At 46.9% G+C, this 10,404-nt stretch overlaps 1 pseudogene; it reads right to left on the bottom strand.

The window, feature by feature from the left end:
• Window positions 1–7,561: 7,561 nt before the first annotated feature.
• On the bottom strand, window positions 7,562–7,679 carry LOC144829753 (5S ribosomal RNA; annotated as a pseudogene).
• Window positions 7,680–10,404: the final 2,725 nt, after the last annotated feature.

Raw genomic sequence — 10,404 nt, 5'->3', positions numbered from 1 at the left:
TTACGTATATTTGTGTTTAATCATACTACATTTTAAAATCAACTTTAAAATAACAATTACATTTTACAATTGTATACCCCTTTGCTCCCACACAAGCCCTACAAAAAATAGGTGGTCACTATATATGGAGAGGTGTCACTTTTTAATATCCTTAATGCTTCAAGATATTGCCTGAAGCCTAGACGAATACATAATGGGCATTGCCATTTACTTCTTTGCATTGCAAATGGTAAGGAAAAATAAAGAACGTGCAGCATTTTCTTTGGTATTGATGTGGCACATAGTAGAGTTGCCATCTTCTGAGTTAACACTGCCCTTTTCCGATTTTCTATTTTTCCCAAATAATTAGATGGCTGTTTCACTATAATCTGACCCCTCTCCTCTCTCTCTCTCCGCACCTACACAATTTTCAATTCAGCGTCAGTATGCCAGTTTTGGTCACCGTTGCATTCCATATCTATTTCAAATAAATAAATAAATAAATAGCGACGTGCAGCACCCAATTCCTAATATATTGTAACAGAATTTTATGTAAAGTGTCTTGGCCAACTAGGATTGAGTGGCATACAGAAACTTTCTGTAAAGGGGTATGGGCTTGATTTCTAAAAATTGGGCTAACAGTCTCCCAGCCTAGAGCTGTGATGAAGGGCAGCACTAACATATTACCAAAGGAGAGCATAGTCAAGGAGTAAGGGTCAGTCCGAGAGGTCCTAAGCCTCAGTTTGGTGAACCAAGATTAAACATGCAGGAGCCATGGAAAAGTGGTGTTTTCTATCTTGTTCCAAAAGTTTCCTCATTCCCTTTCTATATGACATTTGCAGCCTGATTCATCATTCTCCCGTTTTGCGAGCCCCTAATAGCGATTCATAACGAATCGCTATTAAGGACTTGCAAAACGGGATTCATGTAGGAATAGCAATAAATATTGCGATTCCTACATGTTCCTTATTTGCGATTAGCTAATTGCTAATCGCTAATAAGGAATAACTCCCCATGCATTCCTATGGGCCTACAGGCCCATAGGAATGCATGGGGAGTTATTCCTTATTTGCGATTAGCAATTAGCTAATCGCAAATAAGGATGCGATTTCAAGGGTGCAGGGGTGTCCAAAGGACACCCTGTAGCCCCCCGGAAATGTAATCTACATTGGTGTTGCGCACACACATGTCCAAAGGACATGTGTGTGTGTAACATTCAACTTAGAAAAATGCATTTAAATGCATTTTTCTAAGTTTTTGCTATTTACCGAGAGGTCTGACCTCTCGGTAAATAGCGGCCCAAAATTGCAATTTCGCAATTTTAAAATGCTTCATGAATTGCATTTAAGGAATCTCAAATAGAGATTCCTTAAATTCAATTCTTCGCAAATGTGCGAATTCTTAAATAGCGATTTTTGCATTTGGGATGATGAATCCCAAATGCAAAAATTGCACTCGCAAAAGGCAAGATTCTGAGAATCTTGCCCTTTGCGAGTGCAATTTAGCTTGATGAATCAGGCGGTTACTCCTGTACTGTCCAAATCCTCACCCAGAAAAGTAGAGGCCTTACAACTGCTACATTGTCTACTCTCTTGAGTGCAGCATCATGGAACATAGGGGTTAGAGGATTACTTTTGGTGAGATGTAAAAGGGACCTTACAAAATTATTCTCACTCAGAGTCAACATCTCATCATTAGTCATTTCAGCGCCATACAGGGCAGCTGCTTGTGCTTTTAACATATAAAGTTAAGTGGCCAGGGAAATTGCTCTGTGCAGTGTTGCCTGGTGTTTTTTGGAGATTACGTATCAAACAAAGGGGGGGAGAAAGAGGTCAGGTTCACTGGGGGCTCAGCCTCCTGTCTTATATGAATAACTAAAGAAAGTCCTAACATATTTTCTGAAATAGCTATCCTTCCAGGAGTTTTTATTTAAGTAAAATGACAAGTTTTCTTAAAATAACCCTCACCCACCAAAAGGTCCCTTGGTGGCATGATCTGGTTCTTCCCACCCTGCTGCAGGACTGGTCGTGCTACGACCGACGGAGACGTGGAGCACTTTGTAGGGTTTGGGCTGTGTAGTGATGTGAGAGTTGAAGGGTCAAGAAATGGTAAATTAAAAAATACCTGGCTACGTGGAACCTAACTTTTATTAAATCCTAAAGCTGGTATTGTTAAAAGGGGGAGAGGGAGAAATACACTATAATGGGTCTGTGTCTCCTGGTCTACATGTTTCAAGCCTATTCCCTTAGGCTTTTCTTCAGGATCAAACTAAATGATCCCTTTATCCACTCCTAAACAACCAAATCAGTCTTTTTAATTATATTTATGGTGAAGTATAGAAGTTGTCAAGCAAATACAATATCTAGTCAGTACATACAATACCTAGTCAGTATATTTCTTCAAAATGATCTGGAAAGATAGGATCTTACCATATTATTAATTAGTCAATACATTTATCATGAGGAAAACATATTACCAAATTGTGGAAACTAATGTGATATATTTTTCACTAGTGCACGATAATCCTTTTATATAGATTGTATGTGTCGTGCTGCCCTTTTAGAAAAAAAACAGAACAATACAAAACACGAACATAAATCACACACTCTGTGGGATATTTTCCAGTGGCTAAAGGAAACGCGCTTTATATGCATGCATTGATGGTTTGAGCTCTTTTGTGTCTCTACTACAGTCCATCATATACCAGGGATTTCTCAAATTGTTTTTGTTGGAAGAAAAGCTGAATTTTTAAATGATGCTTTGGTTACAAGTATTTTTAAAATGCCTGGCAGATTATTATGTATATCAACTATAGGAATATCAGTACCAGGAAGGTCAATAAAAGGAGCTAAAGCCTTGGAATCAGCATTGTAGCTATCAGTAAGAATTACTGTATTTCCCAATATCAAGGACCACTTAATTGACCTATGATCATTTCCTATCATTAGTTATACAGCAGGGGCCAGAGACACCCAGTTCTTCAATCAAGGATCCTGACAGCATTAGTAGTAATGAGTAGTGGTCGCTAACGTCCCCAAAATCTATCTTAAAATCAAGCATCTTGCCCCACAAGAGGATCATGAATGCATGTTTTTGCCAGGCGTGCAATCAACGAACATTTGATCGATAGGAAAAGGGAAGCCAGTCCAATTGAATCCTCTAAATATTGCAGGCCTAATTCTTTGTGACAAATAAAGCTTGCTTTGTTTTTTGGGACAGCCAAAAGCCTGCAGGTGAAAATATTTTCAATACGTTGTAATTCCTCAGCTCTATAGGGCCCCCATACACCTGCACCATATAAGGCGCTTGAGATGTATTTGGATTTGTACAATGTTATAAGCTCCGGTACAGGTTTTTGTTTTCATTCATGAGAGAAGCAAAAAATACCTTCAATGTTCCGGCTCATCAGTTGGGCTTTCAGTTGCAAAAGAGGATTCCAAGAACAGGACAAACTAAAAGTTACCCCCAAGTAACTGAACTCCCTAACCTAATCCAGAAAGTGTCCACCCACATTAAAATCCTTAGTTTTGTAGCCAACAGGGACACAAGTCACTCTATACTTTTAAGAGTAACTGACTTTTAGATCTAATACCTCTTTGAAGTCAGAGAAACCCTCTAGTAAACTCTGAAGCCCATTTCCCATGAGGACCATAAGAACCTCATCATGTGCGTACAGTAGAACTGGAATGTTTTGAAATCGCATTTTAGGCACATCCCTACCAAAATTACCTAAATGATTCCAAATTCCATTTATATAAATTAAAAAAAGGAAGGGGCCAGAATACAACCTTGTCTGACACCCCTTAGAGAATCAATATATGATGATGATTCCCAGTGGGGGCCGCAGCAAATGGATGCCTTCAAATCCCAGTGTAAGGCACCTTATCATGCTAAGAAGTCCGAGTTCCACACCCATATCCTGCATGCACTCCCATAATTTCTCTTGAATGACCAGGTCAAATGCACTGGATAGATCAACAATAATATCACTTCCAAGGATTTCACAAGTATCAAACATCATTCCTTGAATTACAATCCCTCCCCCAGACAATAGAGGAAGTCCACTCTTTGCATTGTGTAGTCGCTAACTGTGAAGCGTTTATTTATGAGAGCACTGCGTCACTTTTGCACCAAGTATAGTGGTACATGCATGACCCAAGGTTCTCATTTTGAATAATGAAACCATGCAAAGCCACCTTGCATGGCTTTGAGTGGTCTCATAAATAATGAGTAAGGTGACGCAGCGCAAATCGCTGCATTACCGTACTCTGCACCAGGGAGGATTTCCACGAATGTTTCACTGGGGTTTACCATGTAACACTCATGGAATTTGACACTGCCCCAGATTTACAAATTCCAAATCTGTATGCTTCCCTAGGTGATGAGTAACAATGAGAAAAAGGTTTATTTCTCCTTGTTTTTTCTTCTTCCATTCTGCAGCACACATAGAAAGAGGATAACGCCTCTGAGGACGTTTTTTGTGCAGGAAGGTGCCTCATCCTGCACAAAAACAATTCTGCATGCAGGGGAGGCACCCTTGTATCATGGTGCAAAGATGTCTACGTTACACTAAGCTGCAGAAATGGCACCAGTGTGGGTTGAAAGGATGGAATGTACTGCATTGCATAAATTTGGACCATACCCGTCCTTTCAATTTGAGGTAGGGCACAGCAGCAAGGTGCTTTGCTGCACTGCCCTATGCCAAAATCTCACAAATGAGACCCTTAGTGTTTGCACAGTATGCATTAGGGTCAGGGCTGCACAATACCCTATTAATTACCAGTAATCTTCATTACTCCTGGTCCCGTTGCCCTCATCCCATTTCTAACAAAGTGGAGATGACCATCTCCACGACAGAAAAAAACTACAGGAGAATGCTGGGGCACCTAACCCCACCCCCTCCCACTGGGAGTATATAAGTTGTACCAACCCAGCATTCTGCCTGAACTACCAAGCCACCAACCGGAAGGCCATCCATCTGGAGGGCGGTGCGTAAGGCGTGGGATGAGGACAACGGGACCAGGAGTAATGAAGATTACCAGTAAGTAATAGGGCATTACCTCCTGGTCCCTCCAGTGCTCGTCCCATTCCTAACAAAGTAGAGAATACCAAAGCAAACAACCCCACTTTCTGAACACCCACCAACAGCAGGGACACCACACCAAAAGCAGCACCCCAAAACAAGAAAAAGGGAAAACCACAAGAAGAAACACAGGCACGAACATACAACATATAAGTCCCCAAACAAACAACCAAGGCAGAAACCCCAAAACAATCAGGGGACGACCAGTAAAAGCCCAAAACAAGGAGCCAAACCAAGGAGCCACCATCCAAAGGGCAGACAACCAACACCAGGAACCTCCAAACCCACCACCACAGAGGAGAACCCAAAAAGAAAGGACCAGAGACTGACCCGACCAGAAGGTCAGCAACGAGGCCACCACAGAAGAAGACCCAGAGCAACCCACAGCAAGGAGCCAGGGCCACACGAGAGGGACACATGACCCCCAGGCAAGGCCAGCAAGGAGGCCAAGTACCAGAGCCAAGCCACAACGTAACCCAAGAGGAGCCAAAACAACCAGCCCCCTCCCCCAGAATAACCAGCTGAAGGGGGCCCAGAAGAAGCAGAAGCGCCCACAGGGCACAAAAAAGCCAGGAAGGGCACCTGGCCAGTGAGAAGACAGCCAAGAACCGAAACACCACCCGGAATCCAGAACCCAGCAGCAGAAATGACAGAGAGCAACTCCCTACAGACAAGAGAAGAACGCCATACACCACCACCACCCAGGACCCACAACGACCTCACCAAAAATTCACGGGGAAGGAAGGAGAGACCAAAAAGGCCTCATTCAAAGCAGGAGACAAAGGAACAACATGATCAACCACAGGACCAACCCAAACATACCAGGGTAAGCCCCCAGTAGAGCCGCACAGACAGAAGAGGACAGTGCCTGACGAAAGACCACGAGCAAGCCCCCACCCAACCCAACAGCACCGGCAACAGAGAGCCCAGAGGAGCCAGCCACAGAAACAGCCAGAGGCAGCCCAGGCGACGGGGCAGGAACATCCAGCAACCAACACCAGCGCAGACACCGGACAGCAGCAGAAAGGCCCCCAAACCCAGAGAAGAAACTGGAGAACAGGGACAGGCCAGGACCGAGGCAACCACCCCAAAAGCAGGGGACAACGGGACACAAATCCAGCACCCCACCCAAGGAGGGCAAGGGGGAGGCCAGAAGTGCAACCTCCCCAAAAAAACAAGGCAGTAACAGGACCCCGCCAAAGCAATGCAACGGACAGACCTCAGCAGACCCAGCACCAGACCAGGACACAACACCAAGACCAGGGAGAGGCAAAAGCTCGAAGGCCACAGAGACCAAGGGAACCCAAAGAACAAACAGGGACAACCGGGAAGAAGACACCACAAACAATCCCCATCAAGGAGGACAGCCCAACCAAAAATCCGGGGGCCACCCACAGGGGAGAAACATGGGACAGGGGAAGACAAAGCCACTGGGCATCACACAAGAACCTGGAACACGGAAGGGGGAAACCCCAAACTGAACCAACAGCCAATGCAAGAGCATCAGCAGAAGGGCAAAACTGGAGAGAAAAACAGGGAGGCCCACAGCCCAACCCTGCATACCCCCCCTAAAAACCCAAGAGGCCAGCAGACCGAACAACAGACACACCAGCAAAACAGGACGCCTCCAACATGGTGGCCCCATGGGCCCAGAAGGAGAGACAAAGGGACATCCCCCAACCCCAAAACCCCAAACCACCAGGGGCATCAGGGAAAGACACAGGACCCAGCCACAGGCAGGTCACACAGGGCACACATAGCAACAGGAAGACAGTGAGGGAGCCAAGCAGCCCACACCTGCAAGCCAACATCAAAGCCCAGCTCACACCAGGAAGGCACAGAGAAGAGCCCAGAGGAAAAGAACAGAATGCCGGCCTGGGCCACAGCAACACTAGGCACCGGACTGCCGACCACCAAAGGGCCAAAAGACCCACACCCAACCAAAGCGCCGTACGTGCAGTCAGGGTGGGTGGGGAGCCGCACGCCTGTCCCTCTGACTGACACCATCGCACCCCTTGGGAGCCTGCTGGGCGGAGAGCCCATCCTCCAGGGAAGAAGTGCTTGCAGGGGGGACAAGTGCAGTCGCATGGGTACTGGCAGGCCCGTGGGACTATGTGATATGTACCCCCGGGGCAGACAAGCAGCACACCCCACACCGCCTGCCACCACTAGCAAGCCCAGGAACTGACAACCAGCACAGCACTGGGCAGAAGGCCAGCCGGAAACACCCCCTGAAAGAAGGAGAAAACAGAGACCTAAAACCGACCACGCAATAGGGTGTCGGTAACACAAAAGGCCAACAGACTACAACACCAGGGAACATCCAGTTGGAAACCTCTCTAGGAACCAACCAGGTCTGTCCCCACTCAATGTCAGAGCAGACTAGACCAGACAAAAACAGGGAGGTAAGGGCGCAGGAAGGCAAGACAACAACAACAGGCACCTCCAGGCGGCCACCCAGGGAAGGCAACAACTAGGTCCCACCAGAGCAGACTTTTTAGCCTACAGCACCTGGCATTCCTAGGCAGTCTCTCATCCAGGTACTAACAAAGCCCGATCCTGCTTAACTACTGAGATCAGATGTGATCATGTGCTTTCAAGTGGTATGGCCGCAGGCTGGAACATAGGGAAAAAAAGGTGAAACGGCTGCAGGAAGAATCAGGACCGGAAAAAGAAACCGCTATGTGGTACTCACCACAGGGACAGGGAGAGAGTACCAGCCAGCTCATGCGCCCTCCAGCAAACCAGCGTCCGGCAGAAGGGAAAAGACAGCAGCATCCGGCACTACCAGGCAGTAGAGTCAGGCCGCTCCACAACGGAGAGGTTCAGGGGCTCCAGGAAGGAAAAGGACTCAAAAGGAAACGAAACAAAACTTACCTGCCAGACGCCGCCAGACGCCGCCACCGCCAGGAGTCATTGTGAGGCAGCCAGGCACCGCAGAAGCACGCCGACACCGCCAAGAGTCAGTTACCAGCAGACTACACGCGTCGCCGCTCCGGGACTACAACTCCCGGCAGCCTACGCGGCGGCGCGCCTTGTGACACCGCGAGGGCATCAGGAGGCGCACATAAGCGCCACAGGAACCGGCGGAGCGGGGGAAACGAAACAAAACTTACCTGCCAGAAGCCAGACGCCCCCACCGCCAGGAGTCATTGTGAGGCAGCCAGGCACCGCAGAAGCACGCCGACACCGCCAAGAGTCAGTTACCAGCAGACTACACGCGTCGCCGCTCCGGGACTACAACTCCCGGCAGCCTACGCGGCGGCGCGCCTTGTGACACCGCGAGGGCGCCAGGAGGCGCACATAAGCGCCACAGGAACCCGCTTCGCGGGACGCCCGGGGCGAAGCCCGGGCAAAGGGCGGGCCCTCTACGGCCCTCATCGGCAGGAGGAGGCAAGGGCAGGGCCAGAAACGCTGCAGGAAATTCCTTGTGACCCATATCTCAAGTAAGACTTACTGCTGTAAGACTTTGCTATTTGACATTTTATACGTACATTTGAGAGTCTGTGTGTATCCTGAAACATGCCTAAAAAACCTGAGGAAGTCCCGCTAAACACTATTGACAATTATCTCGTCCAGACTGTCAAAAAGATAAACATGCATAGGAGAGACTCTCTGGGGCTGAGTCAATCCCCAGACTTACGATGTCTGTCCTCATCTGCATCCTCTCTGATCGACGATACCATACTGCGGGAAGCCCATCATGTGGTCATAACTAGTAGCCCCATTTCTCAGGAAACAAGTGGCATACCTGCTAATATAGCCCTGGCCTCTGAGGTACCCAATGTAGAGGCTGAGAGCGATATTGACATTGGCTCGGAACAGGAGAAACAGACTTGCGTTTCATCTGACGGGCAGTCGCCTATAGAGCATGCCACTAGGCCAAGACGACTATGTACCAAAAACTCATCAAAACGGGGCGGGCTACGATCAAGGACAAGATGGAAGAGAGCAACTACCCCAAAGTCTAAGCAAACGAACATTGTTGAGGAAAAATTAAATCATACAAGTGAGGACGCCCTTTTCGAAAAAATTGCTGATTTCCTGGAGTTAAAAATCAACGCTGTTATTAAACCCCTAATATCCAAAATTGATAAACTGCAAGCGGAGGTCAAGAAGTTGGGTGGTCACCATACTATGGTTGCAGGAGGGATAGAAAACATAACTACGCTAGTCACAAATTTGAGTATTAACGCAGGGGGAAATGTTGTTAGAGAGTTTGTAGGTGAAGGCGTAGGAAATCAATTGTTAGAAGAGAATTCACCACCTCATCCACCAACATTGACTGTTGATAGTGAAGGCCCTGCATTAGCTAACACCACAACAGACAGAATCCCTTTAGTCAATATCCCCCCAGTACAAGCTTACTCAATGGACCCCCTACAGTTCATAGTAGAAGCCACACCAGTGGTTTTAGTTTTAGCAAACGTGCCTCTTCTGGAAGGGGGTACAGTAGAATCCCCGACTTCTCTCACAAGCAAGGCCTTACACTGGTTAACCAGTAACACGCGGCTAGCACCAGGGGGAAAGCACCACCTGGCAAGCATAATCAAGTCAGCAACTAGGGTCCCCTGGCTGGGAAACCGGCCGAAAAAGTTTAAAGGGGACTGTGTGACAGTGAGTTTCTCTAATCATGACGTCCTCCCAAATATCCTCGCTAATATACTCCCTCCCCAATGCAGACAGGGCACTGTTGTTCCCTTAACCCTGAAGTTTTTTTACGGTGAACAGCAGAATGTTACTTATCCAAGGACCCCTGCGCTAGGGTGTGGTAGAAATTGGGATTCGAACTTTGGATGGGACCAGGACCCAAGGTTTAATGTAGCAACTCATCATTCCCATTCAGTACAGCACAATTCTTTTGTACAACCCCTTCAGCTGTTCAATCGCTATGCCCCGTTATCTTTTATGGATCATAACGATTGACTTTCCCCTAGACAAGTCAGTATTGGCGAGGGCTCCCAGCCTGCCTCCAGTTCACCAGTTCGGAATTCTGCAGGTATTAGGCCCTGTAGAATTATGAGCTGGAATATTGCTGGTCTCAAAGCCAAACAGAAAGATAAGAATTGGCTGGCCAAAATTAGATCCTATGATGTCCTTGCCTTTCAAGAAACTTGGGAAACGTCAGACAGAATAGTTTTGGATGGCTTTTCTCATTTCATTCTACCTGCAGTTCCTAGTAAAGCAGGAAGGGCAAAGGGGGGCTTGGCTATATACATTTCATTAGATATTCAAGGAAAGTCAAGACATATTAAATCTAATTCACAAAATTGTTTAGCGGTAGAACTAACTACACCAAACTCTCATCCCATATTACTTGTTAATTTTTATAATTCCCCCGT

Source organism: Lissotriton helveticus, chromosome 4_1, assembly GCF_964261635.1.
Source record: "Lissotriton helveticus chromosome 4_1, aLisHel1.1, whole genome shotgun sequence".
Classification (NCBI taxonomy): Eukaryota; Metazoa; Chordata; class Amphibia; order Caudata; family Salamandridae; genus Lissotriton; species Lissotriton helveticus.
This window is presented reverse-complemented; position numbering and strand designations above follow the sequence as displayed.